Below are 19,101 nucleotides of genomic sequence, written 5' to 3' on the forward strand. Positions count from 1 at the left end.
AAGAATCTTAAATTTGGTTTGGATAGAAATAGAAAGTAATATATAATTGTAATAGGATGTAAGTGCATGATTAAAACGTATAGTAAAAAAAGAGCAGATATTTTCAGAAAGAGAATATTAGGATTAGATACACAGTAAATCTTATTAAATAAGGAGCAACAATAACATACACTCAGTACTGTTGAATATATATACACAAAAACCTGCTGTATAACAATAAACAAAACACAGAATTTAGATTTTTCTCAGTGCTTTGGGAAGATGGAAAAAAAAAAAAGACAGACTCTGAAGGATGACTCATTTTACTGTAGTGATGAACTAATTGCTGATGTACATTAATGGTTACAGACCATGTCACTTCCTATATTTTGAACTTGGCTTCTGTGCAATCAGTAGGAATGAAATAAAGATGCAGTTAGGGGAAACGCTTTAAGGCAGATTACATCAAAGCAGGAGCCAACATAATATTTTTTAATACGTGTTTTACAGCACTACAGCATATTGACAGCATAAACATGTTGCTTGGCAGTTATTTTGCAGGGTGAGTAGTTATATTTTAGTTGGAAAGACAACTATTAAGTATAATTTGAGTACAAGGGCAGAAGGGGTGTTTTGTATAGGGTTCCTAACCAAGTCCAGGAATACAACAATATTTTATCAGGCCTAAAAAATGTGGTGCAGCTATAATTACATCCTTTGCATATATACACAGAAATATAATACAGCAATGTATTGGAAGACATCAGTAAAATGCAACAGTATTGTAATGTCATCATAACAATGTATGAACCAGGTTTCAGTTTGGTCTCTGTCCTTTGATTGCACAAACGGTCTTTAATTTTTCATAATACTTAGCCTTCAAAATGTAATTCCACATATCTAAAATACTTATAACCGGTAATTTAAAAAACATATCTGTTTTTATATAGCCAGTAAAACAATTATATAGCAAGAAAAATATAACCTGTAATACCACACACAGAAAAATCCTTTTAACCCTGTTACTAATCTTTAATGGGCAGTTACAGTCTAATTTCATAACTAAACATGACTAGCTATTTCTCCTATTCCTGTATTCAGAACATTTATAGCCTAGGACCAAAGTTACAGTCTGTAATATCGCATAAAGCAACTTTATTGACAGCTGTGTGAGTGCAACAATGGCAAGCTTAAAGGGACATATTATCGTGGGGAAAAAATTACATGATCTAATTTGTTAGAGTAACGTAGTTTTATTACTAGCGACCCTGCAACTAGAAAAACAACTGAATTTATATGTCTGGACTGTAAACTTTGAAGCAAGCCATTATATTAGAAAACTGATAGATTAAGACCATGATTAACTACAGCAAGCAGCCCTAACCAAGGCAGTAAACACATAGTTAAAGGAACATTAAATATGGTCAATTTGCATAATCCACATATTTTACTCTGGCTTTGAAATTATCACTAGAATAATTTCTGAGGAATTTCAAATACAGCTTCTATTTCCATACCTTCTGTATCATGTGACAGCCATCAGCCAATCAAAGACGTATATAAGTATACACTGTGAGTTCTTGCACATGCTCAGTAGGAGTTGGTGCCTCAAAAAGTGTGCATAAAACAAGACTGATCATAAATTGATAGTGGAAGTTAATTTGCTTTATCTGAATAACGAAAGTTTAATAGTGACTTTAGTTTCCCTTTAAAAAAAGTACCACTTGAGAGCAATAAAACACTGCTGGTCCCAAGTGGAAACTGTAGCCGGCCCAATCAGCAGCATTAGCTGCATGACCCAGCTGCTTAAGCAATAATCTAGTGTGCAAATCTGCATGTAGGATAAATCGCCAACATAACAGACTTCTATAGTGGAGCGCAATAACATTTATGTTGGATATCTCTTAATCGCTAAGTTAATATGCGCTAAGCCAAGGGTGCGCTTTGCAGATGGTGTGCAAGTAGTGGATTTCTTCATGTGGGACTGTACTATTAATAAAAATCCATAACTAAGAGATACAGTTCCAATTGTTACAGTTTCTTTTATTGCCATTTAACAATTGGAACTGCATCTCTTGGGTGTGCGCTCACCCTTTGAGAGAAAAAGAACTGACCACTGTCTACCCATCAAGCACTAATCTTATTAGTGCCAAGAACATTGTGAGATGACAAGCTTTCTATTTCTACATTTTACATTTCATAGATGAAATTATGTTATGTGGCGCCCTTTCTTTTCATCTGACGTTCTAGAATCTTTTGTGCCATTACCCGTACAGTGTGAGGTATAGCAGCTTAGCGTTCATCGATACCTGTACTACACGATATATGTTCAATGAGCTTCATGAGGATTATCCATTAAGATAAGTGTTTATTTTAATACATGTACAAAGATATTTTAATTGATTGCGCCACCCCTAGGGTACATGTCTTTGGTGACATTATTTTGTTGGTCTACTTCAGGTGTTAAAAAGTGTTAAATTGGGGGCAGAGCTAACCGCCAGACTGAACGGTCGCAAGTGAGAAGAGCTTTACAACAAAATCTCCTAAAAGGGATAGAAAAGGAAATTTTTGCCTTATCTGACAGCTCTCCCAGCAAAGCACAGCGTATAAAGTGAGAGAGAGCCTTAACATTTGGGAAAAAAGTGTTGCTTTTCGGATCTTCACCGTCGCAACTAAATCTAGCAAGGCACGGCTCAGGAGGAACATACAAAGCAAGCTGCAACAGGTGCGAAACCCCTAGAGGATTGACTTTTACTTTGTCACTGGTACCTGGTTCGGAGGGTCGGGGCCCCACTCTGGGGCCGGGAACTGGTGACACGGTGGTGCAGTGACTGAACTGAAGGGAGCCGGATGCCAGTATACTGTAAGATAGTGCGCCAGTCGACAAGTTTGTGGAGAACCGAATACGGCAGAGGTACCTCTCGATAATACAAATGCTCACCAGCAACAACACTACAACACTACAACTGGAGGACTGCTGATTACCCGGCCTCTGGCCCATACCCACTACGGCAAGGTAGGCCACAAACACATTTGCTAGTGGCGCCAAAAGATGCCATCTTTCCCTTCTCTTCCCCGTAACGACCAGCCACATAGGCACCTCAAACAAGGCCCATTTACCTACTAGAATTTGTTTATTTTTAGGGAAGGGGCAAAGTAATACATGTACAAAAGAAAAAACTTGGATATTAAGAAATATCTAGAGACTGTGTCTTTTCTCCTATACCTATTGGAATTGCCGTATAACATATGATTGCACTTTAAAGGTGCAAATGAACTCTACCTGAAATCTTTTTAGCCAAATCTTTTTAGCCACTTTTAAATAAGGATAATATTAGGAAATCCTTATTTTTAGATATTTGTTTTTTATATTCATGCATGAATTAGAGTAATTATTTCTATTTTAAACATTTCAATAAATTTACATATTATTTTAATATTGGTCTTTTGAGAATATTTTTTCACTATTGCATACACTGTTACATTCGAATATACAGAGGTTCATTCTCTACTTTAGATACTGCATAGTATGAGATACATTTTTAGCGTAACAGTTGAGTGTGCCTGATACCATCCTTGTCTCATCTCATTATATCTGCACTCCCCCTGAGGGCATCAGCTATGCTCCTTAACTTTTATCCCCCTGTTTTTGGTGCACCCCTTCAAGAAAGTATCAGTAGGGGGTGGGGGGAGACCACAGGTCACTGGGCCCCACTGTATTTCACATGAGGACACACAGGACAGTCTGGCCATACCCGGGTCCACGTCTGACACTATTGTCACTACTCTCCGGGCTTTACAAGATGCTGCTCCAACAAATATGACCCCTACCTTCATATTAGACTCTCTAAAATCTCTACTTGAGGTACACAATTCATCCTTCCAGACCCAAATCACTGCCTCGCTAGCAGATCTGCAGCGAGACTTTACTTCCACCTCAGAATGTCTGGATACTGTAGAGAGAAAACAGGAAGACATGGTTGTAGACCAGGCCAATGTTCTCTCCTATGCCCAAAATTTGGCGGAGCAACTTACTACACTGGAAAACAAAATGGCGGACATTGAGGATTGCTCCCGTCGCAATAACTTGCGCCTCCGAGGAGTCTCAGAGAGTGCGGGCCCGGATGACTTAGTTGCTTTTCTGACAGAGTTCTTTGGCTGCCTGGCACCACCTTCCACCTTGAGTGAGGGTCTTATCGACAGAGCGCATAGGGCCTTGCGCCCCAGAAGTTTGGCTTCTCATAAACCAAGGGACATTATAGTGAGACTGCACTTTTACACTTATAAGGAAAGGTTGGTTAGAGCATCCCTAGCCAAGCCTACCCTGCCTGACCAGATTAGGAACATCAACATATTTGCAGATCTATCGTTCCACACTCTTCAACAACGGAAATCATTTGGGGAATTTACAAAATTTCTCAGAGCTCACGGCATAAAATATAGATGGGGACACCCGACCAGGCTTTTCATTCTTAAAAATAACCAACAGCATGTCGTCACCACACTGGAACAGAGCCAACATCTCACAAAGCTGTGGAGCTCTGAGTTGGCACACCATGATCCCTCAGGAAGCCAACTGGACCCGTTGGTTCCATAATGGGACCCGCTTCCACAAAGACACTCCAGTAACTCTGTTGTCCCAAGCCAAGCTCAAGAGGAGGATATGGCTGAATAAGGATGGTATAAAGGGTAACATATTTGTTAATGTCTATCTTTATCCTAGGCCTTTGCGAAGACTGTAAGTTACCTTAAATTCATGGAGTTATTCTCCATTCCTCATTATACTGTTTAAGTGAGTCAGTGTAAATAATTTTTTTTATTTTTTGTTTTGTTTTGTATGTCATTTGTTTTGTTTTGTTTCTGATTTTGTTTTGTTTCTGCTCTTGTTCTGTTTATGTGGTTTTGTTCTTGGTTGTGTTTTGCCTATGCTCTGTACCTCAGCTTTGAATCTAGGTATGGATTGTCTATATTTGGAATATGCTACTGTGTCTATCTAATATATGTTTGTTCATACCATTTATTCATCATAGTGATATCTATATTACCCTGAGGTCTGATCCTACTCTATCATGAGTAGCCCTATCTTAACCAACCAAGGCCTCACTGCACTAACTTGGTGTGGCCTTCCTGACAGTCACACATACATATATAACCTATAGGACCTTAATTTGCTTCTAGATACACCCTCAGTTCCTTATAGATGGGGAGACACAATAATCCCTAGATACAGAGCTCAACTTGTCACAAGTTATTTACAATGCCTTAACTCTCTGATTCTCACAGGTGGTATCCCCTATTTTAAAGAATGTATGCTGGGGCGAGATAGCTTTAAGCCCCTCCTGCGCGCCTATGTTGTTTATGTTTTCCCTATATACCCACCACATTATCGGGTGTTCTAGATCTATCTAGATAGAGTGCAACTGAGCTCTCAGCTTATTAGTGATATGCTTTTAAATCTCCAGGGACAGATGGCTTCATGGATTTATTTTACAAGAAATTCCAAATACGGTTAATACCTATTTTAATACGTTTTTCACAATAGCGAGCTCTCGAGATACCGTCCCAGCTGAATTTTTACAGGCAATTATTATCACACTCCCGAAGCAAGGGAGGGATTCCACGATGTGTGAGAGTTACAGACCTATATCGTTGTTAAACCTTGACGTCAAGCTCTATGCCAAAATAATAGCTTTACACCTTAACTCTCTTCTGCCTTCATTAATCGACCCTGATCAGGTAGGCTTTGTTCTGAGACGTCAAGGGCCTGACAACACAAGACAGCTTCTGAATATTTATTTTGAGGCCCATAGACTTCATCTGCCCTGTGTCACCCTGTCGTTGGACGCTGAAAAGGCCTTCGACAGGGTGAGTTGGGAATACATGTTTATAGTCCTGCAGAGGTTTGGATTTCCGACTTCTTTTATCACATCCATAGCAGCACTATACTCCAATCCCTCTGCAAAAGTTAGGGGATTGGGATTTTGTTCCGAGCCCTTTTTAACAACCAACGGCACGAGGCAAGGGTGTCCACTATCACCTCTTATATTTACTTTCATAATGGAGCCGCTGGCCGAGGCCATTCGCTCCTGTTCACAGATCAGACATGTGGAAATACACCACATAGAGCAGAAAATAGCTCTATTTGCGGATGACCTGAGAGTACTGGTCTCTGACCCTCTCACCTATGTTCTCTCTGCTGGAGAGATTTGCTCTAGTCAGTTACTACAAACTTAACTCTTACATTTTGAGTTTTGGAGGCTACATAGCTTCCTTAAGTCCTGGGGCTTCGACAAAGGCCCCCTGAGAGCCAAAACTAGGTGGGAGATGAGATGGGATTCAGCTCTTCCCCCTGCAAAACTACTCTCACTCTTGTGTTTAGATATTTTGAACCCCCGCCTTTTTACAAATCCCCACCAATAAGACACTGAGAAACTTCTCTTGCTCTCACACACGAGCCACAACTGTGGAAGACCGCAACTCAGTTAACCAAAAAAGCTGTTCATTGTATAACCTTATATGAATTGTTCCTTAAAATTTTATTACAATGGCATATGACGCCTATCCGCTTGTTTAAAATTTCACCAACCAATTCTCCTAAGTGTTGGAGAGGATGTGACGCATTGGGGACTCCACTACACATTTGGTGGACTTGCTCGCAGATTAACCCCATCTGGCAAAGAGCAATTCAGTACTGCATCATGAAAGGCATTCAAATATCACCTTCCCCCGAGCATTGGCCTGTTCCATATATTACCTGTACACTTGACTCTACCACAAAAGCTGTTCTGTATCTACTTTTTCCTAGCAACAAAACTGGTTATAGCCTGAATGTGGCTCCAACAGGCTTCACCCTCCTGGGAACAGGTTGTCGATACCCTGAGATATATAAAGTCGATGGAATCACATGTCTTCCACATACATGGCTCGGAAGATCTCCAGATTATGATCTGGGCACACGGCCCTGAGTAAAACCCAGCTGCAAACTCTATTTATTTATGTATTCATAATTTTGCACACCATGATTTCACATAGTAATACCCTCTGACACTGTGAGTGGCCTTAATTACCCCCCCTCCCCTAGTCTGAAACCTTCCCTCTCCCCCCCCCTTTTTTTTCCTTTACTTTGCTCTCTTTTCTTCCATCTTTTATCACTTAGCGTTGACCTAATGGTAAATTTAATGTCCTGCATTTCAGCACACAATGGTTAAATATCAATGCTGGTAAGAACAGTTATTTTGTGTTTATGTGTAATATCTGTAACCCATAAGTCCATTCAGACAAACAGAAAACAAAAATAAGGCTATCCCTCTTTCTATGGTGAGTAATTGATATTTTCATCCTCTTGCTCCGGAGGGTCTCATATAACTATGGACAATGGACTGTGCCGCTCAGAAAACCATACAATGGATGTTTATATTTTGTAAAACGTGGCATGTTGAAAATATTGCACTGTATACCAATGATACTTGTATACCTGTTCCTATTGTTATTATTGTCAATTGCCTGAATAAAAAATATATTTAAAAAAAAAAGTGTTACATTTTGCAGCAGTCTTTAAGATTGCGCTCAAGCCCTCATAACTTGTAACAGAAGTGCAATTAGCATCCTAATAGTGCTCACTACACTATGGGGCAGATTTAACAAATGTCGGAAGGATATTATCTGCTGTAGGGGATAATGTCCGCCCAACATCACTAAATGCTGACAGCATACCCTGTCGGCATTTAACATTGCACAAGCATTTCTAGTGAAATGATGGTGCAATGCCGCTCCCTGCACATTCCGCTAGCAGGGGGTGTCAATCATACCGATCGTATCTGATCAGGATGATTGCTGTGCGCCACCTCAGAGGTGGTGGACGAGTTAAGGAACAGCGGTCTGAAGCATCCGCTGCTTCATAAATATACCTCTTCGCCTTAAAAGTACAGGGTGTGCTAAAAAATAGTTTCAGACACATTAAGATACTTTGGTTAAAATATTGCACCATTCACTTGTAATACCAGATTGTGCGTTATTCTTTGACTGAGTTTGCGCAAATGATAGCACACCCTACACAATCAATTGAGCTCCACTTACCGAACCCATAGTAAACCACAGAGACCTCAACCGAGTCGTACATCAATAAACAGAGATTTGCAGAGAGATTGAGTTGATGAGAATGTCAGAGACACAGAAAGACACATAGGGAGCAATAGGATCATAGTGCAAATCATAGCAACACACATATACGTAAAGAAATACTGATGCATATTAAGAAAGAGAGAAGAGATGGCAAAGACAGAGTGGAACATAGACTGAAATCAACAAAGGTAGAGCATTATACAGAGACACACAGATAGACAGTGAGACAGGAAAAGAGCAAGATAGATAGATAGATAGATAGATAGATACATAGATAGATAATAGATAGAAGATAGATAAATAGATAGATAGATAGATACATAGATAGATAATAGATAGAAGATAGATAAATAGATAGATAGATAGCTATACATAAGATAGATTAGATAGATTGCTAGATGATAGATAGATAGATAGATAGATAGATAGATAGATAGATAGATAGACAATATATCTATCTAATCTATTTTTATGTATATCATATACATAAAGATAGATAAATAGATAAAAAGATAGACAGACAAACAGGCAGAGAAATAGATGATATAGATAGATAGATAGATAGATAGATAGATAGATAGATAGATAGATAGATAGATAGGTAACTATACATAAATATAAATATAGATTAGATAGATGTATAGATAGAGAGATAGAGGGATAGATGGGCAGAGAGAGATCGACAGATTATATGAAAACTTGCATAAATAAACAGCAATAAACAGCAATAAATTCTACTGCACAATAAACTAATAGTTAAACAAGAACTGTGCAGTGTTTGTTAAAAAATGCAGTATAAAAGATAAATTACAGGTAATTGTAATTAAAGGGTTATTATGAGCCCTTAGAGCATTATCTGCTCATTGGATGTTTTGTTGCCTTTCATGACTGTGTATTATTGTGTGCTTTGTGTTTTTATTTATAATGACCTTTTCTCGTTCATCCACAAAAGTACTCGATTTCGGACTGTTTTGGGATTTTTACAGTCCATTAAAAGCAACACATTATGGCTTTGAGATTTTCTGGCACAGAACAGATTTGCGTTTCAGTGCTGCAGATCTTATCAATGGCAATTTACTTTCAAACAACCATAGGTGTCTAGTACTCTCAGAAACCAATTCATCTTGATATATAAGTGTATTTTATATTAAACTACTTAAGTTTTAAAAATAGGTATTTGATTTTCTTATTATCAGGTTCAAAACATGATGAATAAGGCTCTCATCTACATTATGTTTGCATTGAATTTGTGCAAGAACCACAAAATTGTAATATGTTATGTTTTCATAGAAATATGGTCCCCTACAGAGTTGTTAAATAAAATGTCAATGATTTCCATCATTGCTACCTGTAGACTATATAGCTATATTATTAATAGTGTAAAAGTCTAAAAGAATATAGAAATGAGAAAACGTCTGAAGACTTGCAGTATGGCAATTTTCTTATCAGTTTTAAAAATCAGGGTTTAGTTTGCTATCACGATAGTGTAGAGCCTTTTTTTACATCTATTTCGCTTACCCAGCAAGAATTCCAATACAATGTTCATCCCATGTCTTTTCATAAACCTTTCCAATCTGCATCATAATCCCATGTCAGATTGACACCATTCAAATCACAAAAATTATATATATATATATATATATATATATATATATATATATAGAGAGAGAGAGAGAGAGAGAGAGAGAGATATATATATAAATAAAATCTATGTGTGTGTGTATATATATATATATATATATAAAACATAGGAAGTCTGGCACTCTCTTACTCTTGCTAGCACACAGCTAGATCAAAAGCAAAATGGAAGAGTTAGTTACAGCATTTGGCCAAATGGTAAAAGGCCCAGGACCACATTAAGGTCTCTTCCTCCCTGGGTCCTAACCTTCAGCCACACAATGAAATACAACCAACGGTGACACAGGCCCTTTGTAATTTCACTAGACACATACAAAACTCGAAAATGGACTGCACTCTCAAACAGAACTAGGTACACATTGTAGGATCCTGCAAAGCTCACAACAATGGGTGCTCACCAGCACTCACAGACAGCTACACAGGTTTCAGGGACTCTGGCAGTTAACCCCAGACAAGCCTGGGTGCAAACATAACTAATAGAAAGTCTGTCTCTCTCTCTCAAAAGCACACAGCAAGTGCCAGGCTTTATATGTGTTGTGTTGTTTTCAAATAGCTTTTTTTGACTGCAGCATTTTTAAAGTCAAACGTTTATGGGCATAGTTCAAGCGATATTTTGCACTGAACTTGTAATCTATAGCTCTATGGGGCCAATTTATCATGTGAATCGGGCGGACATGAGCGGCTACATTGGATCATGTCCGCCCGACATTGATAAATGCAGACAGCATATGCTGTTCGGCATTTATCATTGCACAAGCATTTTGTGTGAAATGCTTGTGCAATGCCGCCCTCTGCACATTCGCGGCCAATTGGCCGCTTGCAGGGGGTGTCAATCATCCAGATCGGATCGGGATGATTGATGTCCGCCACCTCAGAGGTGGCGGAATAGTTAAGGAGCAGCGGTCTTGAGACTGCTGCTTCTTAACTTATGTTTCAGGGGAACCTGAAATTACAGGGGTAGATTGCAGCATCCGCTGCTTGATAAATCTACCCCTTTATATCTATAACAGGTTATAAAAATCTGGAGTTTGAAATAGGTTTTACAATCTGTTTTGCTGTACTATGTGCATTGGAGTGCGTTTTTATCAATGTTTTACAAATGTATGTTGTATTTCATTGGTTCCAAATATAGAAAGCACTTATACCATATCCTATTGAGAACCGTTACAGGGTGACTCGTAGTAAGTATGTCAACACAATAAGGTGTATAAAGGCCATTTGCAGAAAGGAAGTTAGCAAACAATTTGCTTGCTTTTAAAAGAGTATATATTAATTTCTATTTTATTAATATTTAATTGTGTCATTGCTTTTTTAGTGTCTTATGAGAATTGTTCTGGAGTTGGTTGTCAATGTAATGGATGGCTCCCAAATGGAAATGCTGTGGCACAGGAAATTGTTGGAGACACAGGAGATAAAAGGCAGCCTTAATGTTCATTTTAGTGAGAGGGTCAGAGCTTGAGCTGCTTAACAGGGATTATGTCTGAGGGCCCTGTATAAATGACTTAATATACACATGTAGCCATTGACTGTGTTCAGCGTTGCTATTAGTTAAGACAGCAGTGTACAGTTTGCAATCAAATTAACCAAATGAGTCTTCCAAAATACTCTTATTCCAAACATGTACAATATAGTTGGATATGCCTTTCACCGCTCTGTGTGACTATCTTTCTCCTGCTTCTGTAATTTGTTTTGCTTTCTTGAAAGTCATAATTCAAGGGTACTCCTCTGAAAAGTTATTCTTGTTGTTTTATATTTTTACTCAATTTACCTCCCTCAAAATGTATTGACAACTGAGACATTAAAGACAAGGGACATCAAACTATACATGCATCTTCAATAGCAACAATTAAACATGTAAGAACATCTTTTCTAAGAATAAAGGTGTATTTAAAGAGATGCTGAACCCAAATGTTTTCTTTCATGATACAGATAGAGCATGCAGTTTTAAGCAACTTTCTAATTTACTCCTATTATCAGTTTTTGATCATTCTCTTGGTATCTTTATTTGAAAAACCAGGAATCTAAGCTTACGAGCTGGCCCATTTTTGGTTCAGCACCCTGGATAGCACTTGCTTGATTGGTGGCTGGCTACCCAGGCGCTGAACCAGAGATGGACTGGCTTGTAAGCTTACATTCCTGATTTTTCAAATAAAGATACCAAGAGAATGAAGAAAAATAGGAGTAAATTAGAAAGTTGCTTAAAATTGCATGCTCTATCTGAATCATGAAAGAAAAAAAACAGAATTTATGCTTACCTGATAAATTACTTTCTCCAACGGTGTGTCCGGTCCATGGCGTCATCCTTACTTGTGGGAAATATCTCTTCCCCAACAGGAAATGGCAAAGAGTCCCAGCAAAAGCTGTCCATATAGTCCCTCCTAGGCTCCGCCCACCCCAGTCATTCGACCGACGGACAGGAGGAAAAAACAGGAGAAACTATAGGGTGCCGTGGTGACTGTAGTTAGAGAAAATTATTCATCAAACCTGATTAAAAAACCAGGGCGGGCCGTGGATCGGACACACCGTTGGAGAAAGTAATTTATCAGGTAAGCATAAATTCTGTTTTCTCCAACATTGGTGTGTCCGGTCCACGGCGTCATCCTTACTTGTGGGAACCAATACCAAAGCTTTAGGACACGGATGAAGGGAGGGAGCAAATCAGGTTACCTAAACAGAAGGCACCATGGCTTGCAAAACCTTTCTCCCAAAAATAGCCTCCGAAGAAGCAAAAGTATCAAATTTGTAAAATTTGGCAAAAGTGTGCAGTGAAGACCAAGTCGCTGCCTTACATATCTGATCAACAGAAGCCTCGTTCTTGAAGGCCCATGTGGAAGCCACAGCCCTAGTAGAGTGAGCTGTGATTCTTTCAGGAGGCTGCCGTCCGGCAGTCTCGTAAGCCAATCGGATGATGCTTTTCAGCCAAAAGGAAAGAGAGGTAGAAGTCGCTTTTTGACCTCTCCTTTTACCAGAATAGACGACAAACAGAGAAGATGTTTGTCTGAACTCTTTTGTAGCTTCTAAATAGAATTTTAGAGCACGGACTACGTCTAAATTGTGTAACAAACGTTCCTTCTTTGAAACTGGATTCGGACACAAAGAAGGTACAACTATCTCCTGGTTAATATTTTTGTTGGAAACAACCTTTGGAAGAAAACCAGGCTTAGTACGCAAAACAACCTTATCTGAATGGAACACCAGATAGGGCGGAGAACACTGCAAAGCAGATAACTCAGAAACTCTTCTAGCAGAAGAAATAGCAACCAAAAACAAAACTTTCCAAGATAACAACTTAATATCTATGGAATGTAAAGGTTCAAACAGAACCCCTTGGAGAACTGAAAGAACTAGATTTAAACTCCAGGGAGGAGTAAAAGGTCTGTAAACAGGCTTGATCCTAACCAGAGCCTGAACAAATGCTTGAACATCTGGCACAGCTGCCAGTCGTTTGTGTAGTAAGACAGATAACGCAGAAATCTGTCCCTTTAGAGAACTCGCTGATAATCCTTTATCCAAACCTTCTTGTAGAAAGGAAAGGATCTTAGGAATTTTGATCTTATTCCATAGGAATCCCTTGGATTCACACCAGCAGATATATCTTTTCCATATTTTATGGTAAATTTTTCTAGTTACCGGTTTTCTGGCTTGAACCAGAGTATCTATCACAGAATCTGAAAACCCACGCTTTGATAGAATCAAGCGTTCAATTTCCAAGCCGTCAGCTGGAGGGAGACCAGATTTGGATGTTCGAATGGACCCTGTACAAGAAGGTCCTGTCTCAAAGGTAGCTTCCATGGTGGAACCGATGACATATTCACCAGGTCTGCATACCAAATCCTGCGTGGCCACGCAGGAGCTATCAAGATCACCGAGGCCCTCTTCTGCTTGATCCTGGCTACCAGCCTGGGAATGAGAGGAAACGGTGGAAACACATAAGCTAGGTTGAAGGTCCAAGGCGCTACTAGTGCATCCACTAGAGTCGCCTTGGGATCCCTGGATCTGGACCCGTAGCAAGGAACCTTGAAGTTCTGACGAGACGCCATCAGATCCATGTCTGGAATGCCCCATAATTGAGTTAATTGGGCAAAGATCTCCGGGTGAAGTTCCCACTCCCCCGGATGGAATGTCTGACGACTCAGATAATCCGCCTCCCAGTTTTCCACTCCTGGGATGTGGATCGCAGATAGGTGGCAGGAGTGATCCTCCGCCCATTCTATTATTTTGGTCACTTCTCTCATCGCCAGGGAACTCCTTGTTCCCCCCTGATGATTGATATAAGCAACAGTCGTCATGTTGTCTGATTGGAATCTTATAAATCTGGCCTTTGCTAGTTGAGGCCAAGCCCTGAGAGCATTGAATATCGCTCTCAGTTCCAGAATGTTTATCGGAAGAAGAGACTCTTCCCGAGACCATAGTCCCTGAGCTTTCAGGGATTCCCAGACCGCGCCCCAGCCTACTAGACTGGCGTCGGTCGTGACGATGACCCACTCTGGTCTGCGGAAGCTCATTCCCTGGGACAGGTGGTCCAGGGTTAGCCACCAACGGAGTGAGTCTCTGGTCTTCTAATCTACTTGAATCACTGGAGACAAGTCTGTATAGTCCCCATTCCACTGTTTCAGCATGCACAGTTGTAATGGTCTTAGATGAATTCGCGCAAAAGGAACTATGTCCATTGCTGCAACCATCAACCCTACTACTTCCATGCACTGAGCTACGGAAGGACGTGGAATAGAATGAAGAACTTGACAAGCGTTTAGAAGTTTTGTCTTTCTGACTTCTGTCAGGAAAATCCTCATTTCTAAAGAATCTATTATTGTTCCCAAGAAAGGAACTCTTGTCGACGGAGACAGGGAACTTTTTTCTATGTTCACCTTCCATCCGTGAGATCTGAGAAAGGCCAGAACGATGTCTGTGTGAGCCTTTGCCTTTGAGAGAGACGACGCTTGTATCAGAATGTCGTCCAAGTAAGGTACTACTGCAATGCCCCTTGGTCTTAGAACCGCTAGAAGGGACCCGAGTACCTTTTTGAAAATCCTTGGAGCAGTGGCTAACCCGAATGGGAGGGCCACAAACTGGTAATGTTTGTCCAGAAAGGCGAACCTTAGGAACTGATGATGATCCTTGTGGATAGGAATATGTAGATACGCATCCTTTAGATCCACGGTAGTCATAAATTGACCTTCCTGGATTGTAGGTAGAATCGTTCGAATGGTCTCCATTTTGAACGATGGAACCCTGAGAAATTTGTTTAGGATCTTTAAATCCAGAATTGGTCTGAAAGTTCCCTCTTTTTTGGGAACTACAAACAGATTTGAGTAAAATCCCATTCCCTGTTCCGCCGTTGGAACTGGGTGTATCACTCCCATTTTTAACAGGTCTTCTACACAATGTAAGAATGCCTGTCTCTTTATTTGGTTTGAGGATAAGTGAGACATGTGGAACCTTCCCCTTGGGGGTAGTTCCTTGAATTCCAGAAGATAACCCTGAGAGACTATTTCTAGTGTCCAGGGACCTGAACATCTCTTGCCCAAGCCTGAGCAAAGAGAGAGAGTCTGCCCCCTACTAGATCCGGTCCCGGATCGGGGGCTACTCCTTCATGCTGTTTTGTTAGCAGCAGCAGGCTTCTTGGCCTGCTTACCCTTGTTCCAGCCTTGCATCGGTTTCCAGGCTGGTTTGGTTTGTGAAGCATTACCCTCTTGTTTAGAGGATGTGGAATTAGAGGCCGGTCCATTCCTGAAATTGCGAAAGGAACGAAAATTAGACTTATTCTTGGCTTTGAAAGGCCTATCTTGTGGGAGGGCGTGGCCCTTTCCCCCAGTGATGTCTGAGATAATCTCTTTCAATTCTGGCCCAAAGAGAGTTTTACCCTTGAAGGGGATATTAAGCAATTTTGTCTTGGAAGATACATCCGCTGACCAAGACTTTAGCCAAAGCGCTCTGCGCGCCACAATTGCAAACCCTGAATTTTTCGCCGCTAATCTAGCTAATTGCAAAGCGGCATCTAAAATAAAAGAATTAGCCAACTTGAGTGCGTGAACTCTGTCCATAACCTCCTCATACGGAGTCTCTCTACTGAGCGACTTTTCTAGTTCCTCGAACCAGAACCACGCTGCTGTAGTGACAGGAACAATGCACAAAATGGGTTGCAGGAGGTAACCTTGCTGTACAAAAATCTTTTTAAGCAAACCCTCCAATTTTTTATCCATAGGATCTTTGAAAGCACAATTATCCTCGATAGGAATAGTAGTGCGCTTGTTTAGAGTAGAAACTGCCCCCTTGACCTTAGGGACTGTCTGCCATAAGTCCTTTCTGGGGTCGACCATAGGAAATAATTTCTTAAATATAGGAGGGGGGACAAAAGGTATGCCGGGCTTCTCCCACTCCTTATTCACTATGTCCGCCACCCGCTTGGGTATAGGAAAAGCGTTGGGGTGCACCGGAACCTCTAGGAACTTGTCCATCTTGCATAATTTTTCTGGAATGACCAGGTTGTCACAATCATCCAGAGTAGATAACACCTCCTTAAGCAGTGCGCGGAGATGCTCTAATTTAAATTTAAATGTCACAACATCAGGTTCAGCCTGTTGAGAAATTTTTCCTGAATCTGAAATTTCCCCATCTGACAAAACCTCCCTCATGGCCCCTTCAGATTGGTGTGAGGGTATGACAGAGCAATTATCATCAGCGCCCTCCTGCTCTTCAGTGTTTAAAACAGAGCAATCGCGCTTTCTCTGATATGCAGGCATTTTGGATAAAATATTTGCTATGGAGTTATCCATTACTGCCGTCAATTGTTGCATAGTAATAAGCATTGGCGCGCTAGAAGTACTAGGGGCCTCCTGCGTGGGCAAAACTGGCATAGACACAGAAGGAGATGATGTAGAACTATGTCTACTCCCTTCATCTGATGAAACATCTTGGGCAATTTTACTATCTGTGGCAGTACTGTCCTTACTTTGTTTGGACGCTATGGCACAATTATCACACAATTTTGAAGGGGGAGACACATTGACTTTCATACATATAGAACATAGCTTATCTGAAGGTACAGACATGTTAAACAGGCTTAAACTTGTCAATAAAGCACAAAAACCGTTTTAAAACAAAAACGTTACTGTCTCTTTAAATTTTAAACAGTGCACACTTTGTTACTGAATATGTGAAAAAGTATGAAGGAATTGTTCAAAATTTACCAAATTTTCACCACAGTGTCTTAAAGCATTAAAAGTATTGCACACCAAATTTCAGAGCTTTAACCCTTAAAATAAAGAAACCGGAGCCGGTTACAGTTTTAACCCCTCTACAGTCCCAGCTACAGCCTTTGCTGCAACTTTACCAAACCCAGGGGGGAATACGATACCAAATGAAGCCTTCTAGGAACCTTTCCAACTACTTTCAGATCCACACACATGCATCTTCATGTCTTGCTTTCAAAAGTAACTGCGCAGTAATGGCGTGAACATGAGGCTCAGCCTACAACTGGGAAGGCCCTTCCTGACTGGAAAGGTGTCTAACTCAGTGCCTGACGTTAAAAAACGTTCCCCAAGCTTATAAGTGTGAATTTCAAACATAAACATGTATAAAATGCTCAAATAAAGCAATCGATTTTGCCCATAAAAGTGTCTACCAGTTTTATAGCCCATATTAAGCCCTTTATTCTGTTTGAGACTAAGAAAATGGCTTACCGGTCCCCATGAGGGAAATGACAGCCTTCCAGCATTACACAGTCTTGTTAGAAATATGGCTAGTCATACCTTAATCAGAAAAGTCTGCTAACTGTTTCCCCCAACTGAAGTTACTTCATCTCAACAGTCCTATGTGGAAACAGCAAACGATTTTAGTTACTGCTGCTAAAATCATCTTCCTCTCACAAACAGAACTCTTCATCTTTTTCTGTTTCAGAGTAAATAGTACATACCAGCACTATTTTAAAATAACAAACTCTTGATAGTAGAATAAAAAACTACAACTAAACACCACATACTCTTAACCATCTCCGTGGAGATGTTGCCTGTGCAACGGCAAAGAGAATGACTGGGGTGGGCGGAGCCTAGGAGGGACTATATGGACAGCTTTTGCTGGGACTCTTTGCCATTTCCTGTTGGGGAAGAGATATTTCCCACAAGTAAGGATGACGCCGTGGACCGGACACACCAATGTTGGAGAAATGTGGGTTCAGTATCCCTTTAACTTTTTAAAAGGACACTGTACTCAATTTTATTTTCAGAATTCATATTAAAGAGCAAAGTATTTAAGCATCATGATTTTGTTTTGCCTTAAATAAAAGTAAAAGATGTTTAAACTAAAACAGCTGTCAGTCAAGTACCTGTTTAGACTCATTAGCCATAAGGTACAAATTATGATGTTCAGCACAATGAGCCTTATCTGGAAGTAAAAAAATGTCAGGCCAAAATAGAAATCACCATGTTTATATACTGAGCCTACATTTTCAGTAATGTTAGAAGATAAATAACAAGTGGAAAGGTGATTTCTATTATATTAACTTTGTTCTTTTGGTATCCTTTATAGTAAAGCATACTTAGGTAGGCTCAGCCACAGCAATGCACTATGGGGAACTGGCTGGTGATTGGTGGCTATGTACATATGCTTTTTTGTCATTGGGATATGTTCAACCAAGTCCCAGCTAGGTCTGAAGCTGACCTTAAAAGGGACATAAAACAAGTCGTGATAGAGACAAAATATAATAATATGTACTTTAATTACTTTACCTGAAAATGTATACAGCAGTGCCTTGCCATTAACCCTTTTTTTAGCTCTAACTCCCCCTACACATTTCCTTATATGGCTGTAGCTATAGCCACCTTTGTTTTGGTAAAATGCAGAAGTGAATAGGGATTATCTGCTGGAGCATGCCTAGAGGCTGTGAACTCAGTAAAAATACAATGCCTGTGTCTAAACACTGAAGGGGGGGGGGGAGTTAGCTGCTCCAGACAGCACAGCTTTGTAACTAATTTTCCTTATATTTGAAAATTATTTTAAAATACTTGCCAGCAATTTTTAAACAATTTTTTTATGCAAACTATTTGTACTTAATTAGCCTTTTTAGGATATGCACAGATCTCAATCTGTTTTATGGCTTTTAACAGTTTAACCCTTTTGCAGGAGTTAAACATAATTATATGCAAGCAACTGTGCAACAATAAAATACTGTAATACATTAAAGCATTTTCTAATTGCACTTTTGTGTCCTTTAAAATCTTCCTCAGATGTGACTCGCTATAGAAGTTTCTACAAAACAGATGCTTGAAGACTCAGGGGTCCTTGGGAAAAAAATTAAAAAGTAGTATTTCCTGATTGCTAGTCTGAACATATAGCTTAGTTTTGTATGACAATTATGTAAGTAAA

The sequence above is a fragment of the Bombina bombina genome, chromosome 8 (assembly GCF_027579735.1).
Source record: "Bombina bombina isolate aBomBom1 chromosome 8, aBomBom1.pri, whole genome shotgun sequence".
NCBI classification, from domain to species: domain Eukaryota; kingdom Metazoa; phylum Chordata; class Amphibia; order Anura; family Bombinatoridae; genus Bombina; species Bombina bombina.